Source organism: Oxyura jamaicensis, chromosome 7, assembly GCF_011077185.1.
Source record: "Oxyura jamaicensis isolate SHBP4307 breed ruddy duck chromosome 7, BPBGC_Ojam_1.0, whole genome shotgun sequence".
Classification (NCBI taxonomy): Eukaryota; Metazoa; Chordata; class Aves; order Anseriformes; family Anatidae; genus Oxyura; species Oxyura jamaicensis.
Genome location: NC_048899.1, coordinates 4,789,827 through 4,806,875, shown reverse-complemented (window position 1 = coordinate 4,806,875; position 17,049 = coordinate 4,789,827). Strand labels below are relative to the sequence as shown.

Here is a 17,049-nt window from a genome sequence, read left to right as displayed (position 1 = left end):
GATTATATGTGCTAAAGCTTTCATATGTCAGTGAAGTATGGCACTTCAAAATATAGGTTTCCTGAAAAGAAGATACAGGATGAACCCAGCCATCAGGCTGTTCCAGTTTCAAAGCACAGGTTTAGGGATAGATATGTATGCATTTGACGTCAAGTTCTGAACTACACTTCAGAAGAGCTGTGTAAAACTGTTTAAAATGACTAATTTGTCCTTTCATATTTGATCACTGACCCACTGCAGGGACTTCAGTGGCTAAACAATAAGCCATAGTTTCTGAGGAAGTGATCTGGAAATCACTTCCCAATTAAAATCAGTGTAGTCCTTCCCCATGGCAGTACATATTCAAGTACAAGTCTGACAGTACTCAAGGGCTGTCAACCCAGAAAATCTGAGGAAGTTTTCCACAGTGGAATAACATCCTCTACAGCTAAATGCAATTTGCAATTTCATGTACATACATACTAAAACCAAAAACAATTTTGTACATCTACTCCACAAGCACTTACATTGCATAAATCATTTGATCTGAAGAGCCAGTACAATACCTGACAAATGTAGAAGTGACAAAAAGTCAGCCAGCTTGAGCATGCCCACACATATAGCATTCAGCGATGCTATTTTTTCTGCCCCAATCCAATTTATAGCTAACTTTGTTCATTGCTGTTAATTAGTTTCTTTAGTCTCTGTAGTGAGACCTACAGAGCTTTTTGTTTGTTTGTTTAGTACACAGGACTGGAAATGGTTGGCTAGCTTACAAAAATTATACAGATGAAGCCTGACATGACTAAGACTGCTAATCCCAAGTCTTTGGCAGTAATTGCAACATCAAGCAATGGACAGGCTGATTAAAATCAACATTTTCATCTGAGCATATCAGCCCTCCAGAATCTAGTCCATGATCCAAATTGCTAGGAATTACTCATGCCTTGTTCATCACCCCAGAGGCATAGACTTGCACTGAGGATTTTGAGCAAATCTTGGAAAAGCCACTGCTGCCAAGAAGGATTCTCAAAAAACAGATTTAGAGAGAAAAACTCTTGCATTTCTTTCAAAAAAATTCCTATTCAACATCCATTTGCTCATTTAATATTTTGACCTCCATGTATCTCAGGATTACAAGTATATCATCAAGTTACATCATTGTGGTAGAACGATGCAGTTATTTAACTTGGGAAACCATAAGGAAATCCTGATTCAACATAAAATACTGGAAAAAAACTATAAGGTACATAATGCAATGGAAATAAATATTTTATATGTCTTAAGTTATACAGATAAGTATACGCAAAAATGCATATATATTTGCACATATATTTATCTCAGAGCTACAGGAAAAGTAGCTTTCTAAGAACAGCTAAAGCCATAATTGTCTTGAAAGGAGCACTTCTTGTATTTTTAATTAAAGTTTAGCATTCATCAAATGAAGCGCTAACTAGGCATACTCAAGGATTCTCTTCTGATCACAAGAGGGCCAAGGCACAGGCATAAAGACAGAACTTTACTTAGATCATTAAGTTTGTATTAAATGATGAAGTACGATTTCCAACTTTATTTGAAAAACTGAATTAAGGCTGACAATTAATATAGTTTGACTCCTAACATTACACTGTTTTAAATGTAACATAGAAATTACTGAAGCATGTTTTAAGTCACACAGATAATGCTAAATGATTATTTAGCCTATTCCAAAGCCAAGAAAAGGCTGTTTACCAGACTTTTTCCCCCCTTTTAATCTTTATAATCCAATAATGATTCTCAAATCTTGAGTTATTTTTGTCTGCAGAATCATCATTTGTAGAGCCAGTAGCTTCTTGCAGGAATCTTTCCTTTAAAACATTGATTTGTGAAGGGCACATTAAAATAAATAAACTTGCTCTTTGATGCTCAATAATAACAAGCTTCCTTTGTGAATACAAAGTAGTATCTTCAAAGCATACCTCAACTGAAAACAGAACAAAGCTTAAAATGCTTACTCTTACAAATCTTGATAACCTTAAGTCAGAGGTTTAGTGGGAGTGCTTTTCCTATATTTTCTTGGAGTACCAAAGGCCTATATGCACCAAGATCAGCTGTAAAACAGAAATGTCATATTAACACCAAGCAAACAAGTCAGCCAGCCAAAAAACTGTTTTGACATTTTATCTTCAATTTATAATTACTCCATCAAGTCAGGTGTTTGATTGATTAGCACAAAGCCATTGCATAGCAGATCATGCATTACTTGCGGCAACCACAGCAACTTGTACAATTCTGTATACATTCCTCTTGAATAAGTATCATAACCAAAATCTACATGATTACCACCATAAATCACAAGTTAAACACATGAAAAAAGTTAGTCTGATGATCCCTATTCGCAACTGTGAAAAGAAAAGATCAATCAAGGTGTTTGATACTGTGTCTCAGCACTACAGTATGATACATAGTATACCTAAATGTAGAGATAAGAGTGAAGTTACCAAAGGCTTAAACCAATTTTGAAGGGTCTAAATACAAGTCATGGCAATATTGCTGTAACAGTGTTGAGTATAGTCTACCTGTGTGCACAGAATAGCTTCAAATCTTGTTATTCTGGAGAAGCCTTCCACTTCATATTTCACAACACGAAGCAGCAGATCGATTGGCTGTGAGTTACATCACTGTCTCCCAGTGAGTCATTACTGCTGGCAATAGCACATTACACATGAACATTCAATTTTGTATGAACTGGTGACTAACTTCCTACTATCCAATACAGATATTCCACACCAGTTTTCTGAAGTTACTTGGCTAACAGATTCTCCATTTGAAAACATTCTATTTTATAATGTTGTGAATTCCCTATCAAGATGCATTGAAGCAAGAACACAACATAGCTGAATGAGTCATCTGTAAAGATTGTATTAAAGGTCACAAGCCTGAGGCTGTGTACCAAGTTATGTCCTACAATTTCTTTGTTAGTGTAGATTTACAATTTAAACTCTTGATTTCTTGAAGCCTATGGGAAAAAACATGGATCCTGAAATTCCCTCTAATACATTTAGCTTAGACTTGTCAATAAGAAAAACAATGTTGTGTCAAAGAGGGCTGGTAGCCCCAACAGTTGGCATTTTTGGAGTTTGACAGAGAGGCTTGTAGAGTTACTCCACTGTCATTCCAGAAAGTCTGGCCTCTATCACAATTTGACATTTTAAAGAAATAGAAATTGAACTTGCAGGCCCTCCACTATAAAAAATTAGATCTTTGATTGAGACAAAATTGTCCTTTCATCAGAAGATTGCTGTGATTTCAATAGGATTGTCTGACTGAGTTGTTAGGAGATTTTAGTTTACTGAATAGGTCAAGAGTTGAACTAGTGATTAAATATTTCATAAAACTAGGGAAAGCCTACCCAGCCTGGAGTCCTGCCATAGAGCACAGATTTAATAACTGTTTGAATTACCTCTTCCGAGAATTCTTCATTAGAAAGTTACTTTTGATCTACTGCCAGGTGGAGATATGTTTAGTTGAAATGGGATTCCATGCACACTAAACAAGCTGTTACTAGAAATATTGCATGCTTCTGTCCAATAAAGGTACATGAGCTAAATTTAAATAACTAAATATAGAAAGAGCATTTCGTAGGAGGCATTTGCACACGTGGTGTACGACTGCTTTTTTCAGTATCCCTAAACTGGCAAGTTCGTGAAACAAATGTTATTAAGAGATAGGCATGTTCTTCACAGACAACAGCACAACGCTGACCAAAACAGGAAACAGTGATCTACTTTGCGATTCTCATTAAATAAGTTTAAACAAGCAAAATTAATCTTCATCACAAAGAATCCACAATCAAATGAAAGTAACTTTACAAAGACTACAAACACCATGATATATTCAACGTCAGCTATGCTAACTTAGGAAGGAACAAGCTCAAAATAAGCAGTGCTTAATAGCTTATAATCAGAACCAATCTAGAAAGAATTTTAAGCTACAAATAATGTATTTTTAGGAAAAAAAGCTAGAGTTTAAGGGACAATGCATTTTCCAGTTGTAAGAACACCAGATTCCAGTTTGCTTCCTCTGCCAGAACTTGGTTATTCCTGTCTCTAACAGAAATCAAGACAAGTGCTTTGACTTCATTACAAAATTTGATGGATAAGTTAAATGAAATAGCTACTGCTGAAGTTATATAGCCAAGTTTTATGTTTAAGAAAGCATTCTCTTGATTTTGACAAAAGCAAACTCATTAGGAGACTTCTAGGAGTGCCTTTACGAAATTCAAGATATCACAACAGGCAATCCCTGTTTTCATTGCTATCACAAGATTGTTCTATTACTTGTTGCATTAAAAGAGAATAATACATGGGTAAAAAAAACTGAAGGTAATTTGAGTACATAGATATTTTGCTCATCAGGCTGTTTCCCAGATTTTCCTAATTTTATCAGTTTCATAACCCTGCATACTGACTTTAGAAATAAGTCTGTGTGACTTCTCAGCACAGAAAGCAATTTATTCAAACCATTCAATTTAAGTGGAACATCAAAAGGGCAGGAGATACCAAAGTTTCCCTAGATCTGTTTGATAAGCTTTATGAAAGTAACTAACCATTCACGATAATCGCTTAAAGCATTTAAGTCCACCATTAAAGAATGAACTATTTTTGACAGGCAAAAATATATTCATCTAACTGGCAAACGTAGAAGCTCTAACACAAGTATTCATGTAATCTAACATACACTTGAGATTCTCTTAAGTTTCCACTTGGTGATCCTCCTCTACAGGAAAGATAAACCACTCAAAAGTTCTACAGTTAAATTGTTCAAATATATTTGTTGCTCTGAAGTAGTAACCCAGACTTAGCATTTTTCCCCCATGCCAAGAATTATTTTTCACAAGAGAGGATGAGCCACCTCATCACAAAACATTGCCATAGGCAGAACAGTTATGCCTGTCAAATAGTTCCTTAAGGGATAAACATATTGTACTTGATACAGCTTAAAGGGACATATCAAATCTAAAGGAAGACTTGGAAAAGATGTAGTTCATGGGTAACACTCCTCCCAAATATTACAAAAAAATATAATTGACAAGTATTGTAGCTAACATCTGGAAGTAAGCTTTGTAGTAAAAACTAGCATTAGAGTCTCTCTAATGAGATTATTATTACCTTAGAAGTCAGTATTCTTCAACATGCACTGTGCAAAGAGGTGTAAACCCATTCATCCAAAATAAAAGTGACAGCTGTCCCAAGGAAAGACTGGATATCAAAAGTAAAATTGAGAAAGTGACATCAGGTGTTCAGTCAGGTCATATTTCCAGTACCAAAAAACCACCATCGTTCTTCCTTTCATCACCAGGAAATTAAAAACCTCAAAACCCTAAATCAGTGCATCCCCCACACAGCATTAAACCCTGTATTTTCTAATAGAAGCCTACTCAAGATATATGCTTACAGAAAGAGTTCATAATGGAACAGAACATTTCCTGGACTCTGAAACAACAAATCCTATGACAGGTCTAGCACTTATTCTTACTGCCACTGCTCAGCAATTGCTACTTGATTTAAAGAACTTTGAGATATTCTTTAACTTTCCGGTACTTTTCAGCTTTCTACTCTTTGAGATTTTTGCTTTCAAATTTTTGATTAGGAAGCCACTGGCAAGTGTTCACTGACTTTCAGAAAGTTAGTTTTGTATACACCTTTTCACCTGTCCCAAGGAGAGTTACAGCACAAGTATATACTATTTTTGACATCTTTAGTGATAACAGAAGGGAAGGCATTAAGCTTCTTCATGCTTCTCCTCATATTCATATCTCTGTAGAGCTTTAATATCATGCATAAGCTAAAACAATTTTTCACCCAGTTTGCAAATTTAGAAGAGGAACAAAAATGAAGTTTAGCACTGCCCAAGTGAATTAACTACAGCTGTATTACAAACCTCCCCAAAGGTTTTATCATTCAAATTGCGTATTATTCAAATCCATTTTCCAAAAAGCTGGAATTGTGTTAAAACTCTCCTCAATTTTCATTATTTAACTTTTCCCCCCCCCCTCGCACTTCAGAAACACTGATTTCATTGCATTAGTCTTGATCACACAAAGCTTTGATGAAGTGCTCACGTCAATCAGTGTGGTAAATTAGCTAGAAATGTGGATTCCCAAGTTACATTATCAGAAGATAGCTTTGTTTTAACAAAAAAATGTTTTTGCACCATATACAATTTGTATTCTTTTGTGGCTGCTCCAGGGAAGAAAATAAGTAGCTGAGCTTATTACAGCTAACCAAATGAATTAGAATAATAAAAACCTTATCAGGCAAAACTTCAGGAAGAAAACTCAAAGAACACTAAGCAGCTTACTTTCTCACCAGCAGATTGGGAAGTAGAAGAAACAGGACATAGCAGCCCCTTCTCTCACTTGAGAATCATTAACATTTACAAAGTTTAAGCCTTGAAGGGAAGAAAGGCTTCCAGACATTCTGCAAAGAAAACCTTTCAGAGATCAACCAAGTGCAAATAAACCATGTGCCAAGTTCGCTACAGAGAAAAATCTGAATGCCAGAAAATTTCTCTCCCCCTTTCTCAGAGGTTGGAAAGAAAGACAAATTGTTTATGCTGAGTCCTATACTAAAGTTCCCACAGAGATCTCAACTCCTGGTGTACAACTAAGTGGAATTCATCAGTAAGCAGGCAAGAAAAAAGGATCAAGTATGGGGAATTGTCTTGATATTATTCCAAAAGATGATCAATAGATTTAATAAAGTTCTGTGCATCTACAACCACCCCCAGTTAAGCATTATGATGTTGCCAGGACCAAACACCTGATCTGGACTGCCTTAGCCAGCAAGCTCAGAGGCAAGAAACAAGCAACAAGTTTGCTACATTCTCCTAACTCAAGCCTGACACAAATGAAAGATTTTGATGTTGAAAACATTTGTAGAAAAAGAAATAAAAATTAAGATTAAATAATCAAGCATATAAAAATAAATCGTGTGTCTGTCTTACTGCTGAAGTTGCCAACACCGTGGCAGTCAATATAGAGGTAGATAACTTTGGATTTGATTTTCACCTGCTATGCAGAACATATTTCTAACTTCAAAGGACAAAAGAACAGATACATTAATGTGAAAGAAACAGGCGATAGAGATAGCAAGAACTGTCTTATACTTCATTCCTCTGTTGCATAACATGTGTGGGTGAAGTCATTGTGCAGGAAGATTTAGGAAGAAGTGTTGGAAATCAATTTAAGTGTCTACATAAGCTTGGAGGTTACCTGTGCAAGACAGTTTTACTCAGGCTTAAAACTTATGTACACAGGATTACACCTTGCTAATAGTTTCCGCAACTTTTGATTTCTCTTTCAAAATAACATCCTGTTAACATAGTACAAGCTGTTAACAGACTATGCTAAAATAAACCAGCTCCAGAGTGAAGGTGTTAAGAGCCACATTTCACATAGGTTTCATCTTTCTCTTTTTCTTGGTTCTGTTTCCTGTGGCCACCTAAAAGACTTAGTAGTTTTTTCTTCAAGAGAGATGACAACTTACCCATGGTCTCTTCAGCAGAATGAGGCCATTTATGAAGTACTTGGAGAAACCCTCTCTACGTCCAAATTCACCCAGACAATTGACATATTTAACCTAGCCTGTAGGATTAAAGGATGGGTGTAAATTTTGGGTACCAGTCTCCCACATACTCAGCGTTGCAGTGCTGTGGTCCCATACAGGTTTTAACTCAAGCAGAATTGGGCCATTTGTCCAGGTAGCTGCTTCATCTCATGGCTGCACTGACAGGCAGCAATGTTATTGCTGCATTCTGTGAAGAGTACACATAAATGCTTTCTAGAATTTAGAACACTTTCTTAAATTTAGAACCAAAGTTATATCGGATTATATTGGTTTTGTCTGCATAAGCAGAGGTTAGATAACTCAACACGTCACTTAAAACCCACTTCTCCATTAAGTGCCCATTTATCAGACCTACAATTGACAGGAGCCTATATCTTCTGGTCAATCTTTTATCTGTTCTTTGCATAGTAATTAATTGCAAAGTTCAAAGGAAAACTTTTGCTCATCTGCTTTACTCATCTGACTGGATGATTAGAGCATTCTCCAATCTGCACTTCCACAAGCACGTATTCCTTCAAAACTAATCACTGAAGTAAGTCTGAAGCACTTGGTCATAATTTAAGTTGAGCGATTAAGTTTCCAGATACTTTATTACTAACTTGATTTGAAAGTCTATTTTCACTTGGAATAACTTTTTAGCTTTCTTGAAGGCATTATATCTTTGTGGCCAGCTAGCACAGGTTACAGTAGTTAACACGGCACTTAACATTTCATTTCTAGTCAACTTAAACAGAAAGCTTTCTAAATGCTTTTGAGTCACATAGAGCCTGGTCCACAGATCTTTCTTCTGATTTCAGTTGAAGCCAAAGTAAGAATTAATAGCTTTGTTTTATAAGCTCCACTTAATAACATACAAGTCATCTGTAACAGCTTGCATACACTTTCCCTGGCCAGTCCACTGGCTTTGCATACAAGGTCTGCTGTTACAGCCCTTCAAGCTCTATTTTTTCCTGATTTGATTCTTTTTTTGGCCCCATTTGTAGGTAACTAGGCTTTTCTGTTCAAGTCATTTCATAATATGGGTTTTTGATTAACTCAATTCATCTTCATGGCATCTTACCTTCATTTATCAGCATTTTCCCCTCTTCTTTCATCACAGAAATCAAACCACTAACCTGTCTACCTGCAGACACTTCCGCAGCTGTATACTTCTCCACTGAGCCCTCCAGCCTTGTTATCTCATTAGATAAAAAGGGTCCCTTGCTGCAGGCTCAGCTCCTAAGCATGAGCTCAGCACACTGCATGCCTGAACTACCTTGACAGACTTCATACTAGCCCTTTCACAGGCTTCATTGCATATAACAGGAGCAAGAGGTTTGACTGATTGTTTCTGAACCAAAGACTGTCTGGAAGAACAGTCTGTGAGCATCCAGTCTCCTGCGCACTGCTAAGCACAAACAGCATACAAAAATACGAACAGCTCCCAGTAGGGCTGGTAGTAGTCACTTTCTCTTCAAAGCTTTGGGATCTTCAGAAGTCAGGCATGCAACTTTCAAGAGCAAAACATCCAGAAGAAAAAGAAACTTCCCAGACCCAAGCAGTCTAAGGACAGCTACAGCTTTGCTGTACATAGAGGCTCCTCACTTGCCATGTAGGTATATTACCCAGCCAAAGTTTTTTTATTACCCAGTTTGTTTACACAACAAACTGCAGTTGCCTCCAGTTGCTGCCTATTTAAGGTACATCTTGCTTGAGCCAAACATCGAAATAATCAACAAGCAGAAAGTAAGACCATTTAGCAAAACACCACCAAGACAGTACCTATTTCTCCAGGCCAGCTGAAATAATTCTGCTCAAATAAGGATCAAATTCAGCTGCTAGGAAATATTTTTTTCCTTGAATAGATACATTGTCTAGGTGACAGCACTTGAAATGCCTAATATCAAATTCTTCAGGAGTTTCAGTATTTTCACTCTCCCGTGACAGTGAAACAGCTCTGCTTCCTAAGCATGCTACCTTTAAGGTCTTCAGTTTTGTTTGTCTCTCTCAGCAGCTGACTTCATTTTCCCAATGCTATTCTGTTGCCAAGCCATGCTTGGCAACATTTTAACCATGAACCTGTAAATATACCTTTTTAATAGGCACTTGTTTTGGACATCTCCCCGCACACCCTGAATTAGTGAGAGTATAAAGAGTAACAAACATCCCCAGCCTCACAACTTCATGCCCATAAACTGGGTTTTTCCAGTCAGGCAGTAAAAGAGGAGATTTAATGTTTAGTGCCCAAGGACCTTCACCTGCTTTAATTATAGCACCTCCTAGTAAAGCAGTTTCAGGGAGGCAAGAAAAAAAGCAAACCACAAGCAAGGAAAGTTTTGGGGTGGCCGTATGAGAGCTGTTACTGATTATTACTTTTAATCTAAGCAGTGCAAATAAAGGCACATGGCTCTATCCTGTAGTCATACCACCACCTATGTCCAGCACATATTAGAACTAGCTACCTCTGCTACCACCACACACTTTTGAAGCAGACCAGATTACTCAAAGTAATATCCAGCTGTATTCAAGCTTACTGTCAATACTCATCTATAAAAAGTGTCTGAAATTCCTTTCTAGTCACACAGCTGACAAATCATTTTCACATGTGAACTTCATTCCAACATTTAGCTCTAGTTTTTCTGATAGTTATTAAATGTTCAAGGGCACAGCTATCTCTAGCGCACTCCCACATTTATAGCCTTTCTGCAGGCAGCAGTTTACAGGTACCCTCCATGTAGAGATGGATGTTTTAGGTCCAGATCAAGGGCAGGGCTTTTTCTGCTTGAGGATGCCAATATGTGGTTTTCTGTAGCACTTGAAATGAATAAACTAGTGCCCAGATCTGATGAGACTTGTAAATTTATGAACTAATATGTTCCTTCCTCCTCTTTTTTTTTGTATAGACTACTCAGATCACCATGCCTGCTGTTACTTGAACTCCTCAATTTCTTGTATGCTTTAATATTTGCACCTGCTGACATTAGGCTGACAACAACTCCATCCTGCCTGCATTGTTGTTCTTGCTCTGTCACCTTCTATTCTTGGTAACTGATTAGTTCTCTTCTATTGCAGTTATCACTGTTTTAATAAATTAGGTCTAGATATGTAGCTTGGAGTCTTTACAAGTCTACCAAGTACTCCAGCCATACTTTTCAGTGTTTCCTCAGAGCAAAACGTTATCCATACACTCCTAGACCTGTGAAGCTTGGCTATTAGAGCAGAGGTTCCCTATAATCCATTTTTGACTTCCATTTAGAGAAATAAAACATGGGACGATCCTACATGGTTGGTGATACTGAGTGTGGACTAGCTGTATGAATGGGCTGTAGTTATCGAAACATTAATTCCATTGTGACTTAAGTTATTTTTAATTCCAAACAAAACCTGTGTACAGCCTCAGAGGAGGGCTCAATTTCTACCTGACAATACCTCACTGTCTACAGCATGACCATCATAATACTTAACCACTATGAAACAGACAACCAGTCATCTCAAAGTTAGCACTCCTTGAGGCTCAGCTTGTCTGATATACCTTCACTTCATCTCCACACTGATTGGCAGTAGTGAGTACTTTCTGCACCCCAGTAAGCTGGATTTCTTACCACCTTTTTCCCCTCTTTAATCTCCAGTGAAGTTTATGTGTTGGAAGTAGAAAAGTATAGAGAACAGGCTTTTATATTAGATAGAATAAGTGTATAAAGCAATTGTAAAATTATTATAGACATGGTTCTCCTACAAAATTGCATTATTTCAAAACGTATTCCACATCAGTAAAAAGCTTGTTCACTTTGAGCAGTGTTAGTTATAGTCCTGTGTTCTGATTAAAATCAAAACACAATCAAGAATGGCAATCCGCCTTTTTCCCCCCTCATAAAATACATCTTCATTTATAAGCCACGTGATTTTAAGAGCTCTGAATTACGTTGCAGAACAATGTTTTTCTAAGAATACAATAATAATGACAAAGTAGCAAGCAATCTGTGTGTTAATATATTGTTCTTCATCTACAACACCAATCTTTGAAGCACTACAAGGTTAACATTCATCTTAAAGTGTTTCTATTTCACATAAGTATCATTTGTACCTGGTGTTCAGAGTAATGCTTTATTCATTGCTCCCTGTACAGTACTGATTGACCGTGTAGATTACTCTTCATGATATTATATAAAATCTTATTGTAGTTAAGGAAAATTATATCTAGAGAATGTTCCATCAGCCCCCTTTGTTTCAAATTGACAACAACTCCTTTTTATTCTGACCCTTTACTACACAACCTTGGTGTGTAGGAGCTCTCCATTTTCAGTTGTTTTATCAGTTAGGATGAAAGAACTGATTTAGTAATGTAATCACTAGATAAAATTTGTGAAGATAGGGAAAATGGATCATTCAAGATCCAGGACCCCTGTCACAGACTTCTGTATGTATTACATAGTTTCTATTTTAATATTTCCTGCAGTCTTTCATTTTGCACCTTTCATGTGATGAAGTTTTTCTTTCGGTAGTTTGAAAGAGATCTTCAAGTCAAAGGTCAGAAATATTATGCACATGACTGTTTATGCAGCAGTTTTCCTCTTTTGCCCTCATCTTTCTTCATCCTTCCTACATCAGGTTCAAGACTGCTACCAGATATTTTAAAAACAGAGACAATTCTGAAAACGATCATGGTATACTGCAAAACATCTGAGAGAATGATACTGTTCACACATACATCATGGGCAATAAAGGGTAATGCAAAGAATGTTTGCATCAAAGTATGCTTTTAACCTATCATCCTTCATGTATGACTTTCTTCAGCCAGTTCTGCATTCACAAATTACTCTCAATAGTCCAAATGTACAGAGTATTTCCATGCCTCTGTTACATTACTGAAATGAGAGAGAATCAGATTTACAATATTCCTTTAAAGTCCATTCCTGTTTGAACACAGTTCACTCCAGCGTGCTTAACAAGTCTGGAAGTATACTTTAGTACTCACACAACACTTATGTCTCCATGTTTCATTTACACAGTGTTTTAAAACAAGGTGAATAAATAAATCACCAGGATTCACTCAAGACCCATGCTTTCAGCTACTATGTAAACCTCATGACTAAAGCTCAAGTACATTGCGAGGTAAGCTCTTGCAAAATGAAGAAGTTAATAGAAACATTCTTAGCTAATCCACACTCAAGTCATTAGTTTCACTCTTTCCCACCCCAACATTTCCCAGTAGAAAATAGCCTTCCTGTTCAATGAGCAATAGCTCTACAGAAACTGCCATTTCTTCGACAATAGAGGTACCCGCAAGCTAAGCATATTTTACAAGACTTGCTATTCTGAGTCTGGAGCAGGAGGAGCTTCAGTAATCTCTTGTCTCGTCTGAGAAGAGATTTGATCTGCCCCAGATTCTCCCCAGCACTTCCTGGGGCAGTGGGGAGGTGGAGACACCCTCTGTAAGACCTGACGTTCTTCAGAGAACTTTTCATTTCAAAATTTTAATACTTTAAATACTCACTCTAGAGTTCCTAGTTTCCCTTTTTTATTTTTATTTTTTTAATTCTATAAGGCTGAAAGACTGCTTTGATCTTTTTGAAATAAAAGGTTATTTAACAAATTGATGTCAATTAAGCTGAGGTTTAGTAAAGATAAAACTTCTCACATTGAAGCTTCAATCTGATATCAGATCATATCAAGAAATGTTTTCCTTCTGGTCCCTATTGCTTGTAATTTATCAATCAATAATGAATGTTTTGTTTGTGTTGCCTACACTCAGTACAGAACAGTTGTTCAAGAGTTTCTTCCTCAAATGCTACCAGGCATATGAAACCTCATCCTGTGCTCTAGGAAGTCAAATAAATGGATCCATCTCTGAACACACAGCCACAGCAGAAAACCCATTCCTTCATTTTACAGAAGATGCGATGAATATTTATATCCTAGACCTTCTCTGGCTTGTAAGAGTGCACAACCAATCCACAGAATCCAAGAAAAGCCATGAGAGCCATTTGCATTCATCTGAGCAAAGTCTTAATTTAGAAATATTTATTTTAACATATTTTGTTCTGTGTTTGCAAAGCACTTGGAATGCAAGCCTTCAAGTGCTTTCCTAGCTACAACAAAAGATTTTTTTTTTTTAAAAAGTATTTCTTTTAATTATTTCATCAGGAATTTCAACAAACTTTGCTAAATAGAACCTGCAGAACAAACAACCAAGGCAAAAGCAACTAGAACATCTGTCCTCAATGCACAAATCAGTATCTATTACATCACAGTCCACTGAAATGCAGCCATTCACATCTGTTCCATAGGAATACTTACAGGATAGCTAATCACTCAAACACTTCTTTCAAACAACACATACTCAGCACATGCTCTACCCCCACTAAGGCTAATGCTTCAGCTTTTCAGAGATGTTTTCTGAAAAATTCATGCACAGGTAAGCCATAAATAAGCACGGTACCTAAGGATCAGAAGGGTTAAATCTACAAACAGGTAAAACTGATAGTCAAAGCACAAGGTGTTACATTTTTTGAAGGAAAGCTGTTTTGTGTAAAACATGAGTTGATAAAATGCCTTCAGTCAACAGCATTACCAGCAACTCAGAGTACATTAATAATGGCAAGAAACCACAATTTACTAATAACAAATGCATAAAGCAAGACTTTCCATTTAGAATGAGGAAAAAAAGATTGACAAGACACACTATAATTATTTTGAAGGGTGCAAGAGAACATTACTCTTAACTCAGTGTAAAAAATAAGTCTTTGTTGACAGTTTTTTAGACTTCAGAACTTTGCAAGCTGGAAGTACTAAGTAAAAAAAAATAAAGTTATTTGATAACAACTCTACATAATCTTCCATTATTTCGACTCTTCCAGTTTCTAATATTAGCACAGGAAAGTTTAAGTAGCCTTACTTCAGGAATCAATAACCAAAACGTGCCAATTAGTTTAAACACATTAAGGCTGGGGAATCCCCAGTAAGTTTAAAACCTTACTGAAACAAATCAACCAACTATAGTCAGGCATGACTGTCTGCTCACCTAGATCCTCATCTGCTTTCATTTTAGGGAAAGAAGCAATGTCAGTAGTTGTGCACACGGCTTACAAAACACTAAATAAATATTTAACAGCAAACTGTCTTGGTTATGAAATATTTATGGTGTTGCAGGCCAAATCTTAAATACTATTGTAATAATAAATAATTTTGAACTGAGTAGCACTTCAAGTAAGTCTTGGAGGAATTCATTTTAAAACATTTCCTTTTAGTTAATAGGTAACGATAACAGAATGATTGATATTATGCTAATTGTTTATGTTTAAATAGGATTAAATGAAAGAAAGAGCTACCGCACAAGCTAGATCCCATCCTATAACAGATACCTTCAGAGCATGCAGACAATGAATGCAATTATTTAGGTAGCACAGTTTGAACACTTGAGAAGTCTGAAAGTTTGAAATAACTGCAGTAATGAAATGAAAGCTTTTACAGTCTCATTTTCCCCCTTATCTCTTTGGAAAAGAGCTGCTCTCAATTACAGCTTCACCCTCAGGGAGGCTATTAGGTCGCATAACAGTAAGGAATGTATTTTTCCATGGTTAAGTATTAAAGTTAAAGAGCCATTTAGCTTCCTTCCTTGTCAAGGATAGAATAAATTATAGTAATACTTATAATCTGGATGTCCCCATTTCCTACGTTTTAAAAGTCACATATTATAAGTTACCAACATGGCAGACAGGAGAGCATAGTCACCATAATTATGAAGTAACAACTCCACCTGTCTCTTCCCTGTTTTTAATAAAATCATTTCAGATTTCCTTAGGTTGTTAGCTATCTTCATCTTCTGCGTTCCTTAATTTACTAAATGCTTCCTGTTAAGCTCAATAAAAATAAATATTGTGTTACTATACATAGCTCTTTTTAACAAACACATATACGGCATGTTCACTTTTCCAAGCTTCCAGTAATACTGAGCAAAAGAAATAAAAGTAGCCTAGTAGGAGCGCTGAAATGAAATAATCTAATAAAACAACCACCTTCCTTACCAATTGCTAGGATGCTCTAATCTTCAGCACTGACGATAATCAACTGATAGACCTAATACACATATGAGAAAAGCTCATCCTCCCAACTAGGCACAAAAAACACTTTTTTTTTTTTTTAAAGAGAATTATTAAGTTGCATATGGAGTAACTTATTGTGGGGCACTAAGTTTTGAGGACATGCAAAGAGAACAATACCAGGAAGAAACAGAGAAAAGCTTTCTTCACTAAGAAAGCAAGCAAGGAGACAAGGCTAACCACCACACATTGAGCAGAAGTATTTTCACTAGCAGGATAGAGGTCCGCAGACCTGAGGGGTAAAGGAAAAGAAGTTTAAAAGAGAAAGTGAGAGCAGAGAAGAAAAAGGAAAAACAGAAAAAATACTTGAAAGAAATCAAACAGAAGAAATTATATATACACAATATCTATACATAAAACCCATAGAGACTAAAAGCCATCCATATCATTTAGTGTAATAACATCACTAAACCTATGAGACAACTATGAGACAAACACAGAGTACCAACTCAGACCAAAAGATAAATTGCAAAGCCCCAACAAAAACACAACAAAAACAAAGTTAACAACAAAAAGCCCTTACCTACAACTCAGAGCTTCCTAAAGCTTGGAGAGGGACCTTAACTGGATCTGTACTGAGGGTGCGTGTGGGTGGAGAACCCAGGATATCTGATCTGAGCAATTAAGGCCTATTGGTACACACTGGGTGTTGCAAATGAGTTAGTTGAAGCTGATATGATTCCTTGAGGTAGAGAATAATTGGCTAACCTGCATGTTTCAGCACAGCTGGGTAATGTCTTCCCTGAGGAAATCATTGATTACTCTTACTATACTTGGGTTGTCACAGTTATTACTACATTTTCTCTGGCTTATAGGAACATATTCATAAATGGCATAGTCATTTCTCCAAGTTTCCAAATACAGCTGAGTAAAAGAAGTGAAAATATACAACATGGTAGGGGTCTTGAAAGGAGGCACACGACACAGATGGATTATTAATGATGTGGCATGTGTATGACTGGTTCAAAACATTTAACTAAAATTGGAAGAAAAAATAAAGTTAAGACTAGAACTGGACATTCTCCTGTTTGATAATGACAAAATTTACATTTGTTTATGGTCAAATGAGTAGATCATGATAAACGTTGAAAACTGTAGCAGCAACACCTGCTCTCATCAATTTTCATATATGTTCATCCACTGAACTGTACATCTAGAAGGATATTTAAGAGATTTCTTCTGAAGGCTGATATGCAACAACCTTCTTATTTATGTAATCTGCTTCAAAAATAAAGTCACCCTTCAGTTTATGATGGATCTGATCATTCTATTGTTTAAAAGAAGAAAAAAAATGTCAGGGAAAAAATGTTCACACTTTTAAATTTAAGTTAGTTAACATTCATTTTCAATCCAATGTGGAAATGCTATCATCATTGTGACAG

At 36.4% G+C, this 17,049-nt stretch overlaps 1 long non-coding RNA gene across 2 annotated transcripts in view; it reads right to left on the bottom strand.

The window, feature by feature from the left end:
• Positions 1-15,692, bottom strand: part of LOC118170082 — a 155,693-nt gene extending 140,001 nt beyond the window's left edge. The window contains exon 1 of one of the 2 annotated variants that reach the window (XR_004752482.1): positions 15,593-15,692. This is a non-coding gene — a long non-coding RNA (uncharacterized LOC118170082). The remainder of the gene's footprint in view (positions 1-15,592) is intronic. The other variant, XR_004752481.1, reaches the window with a different exon arrangement.
• Positions 15,693-17,049: the final 1,357 nt, after the last annotated feature.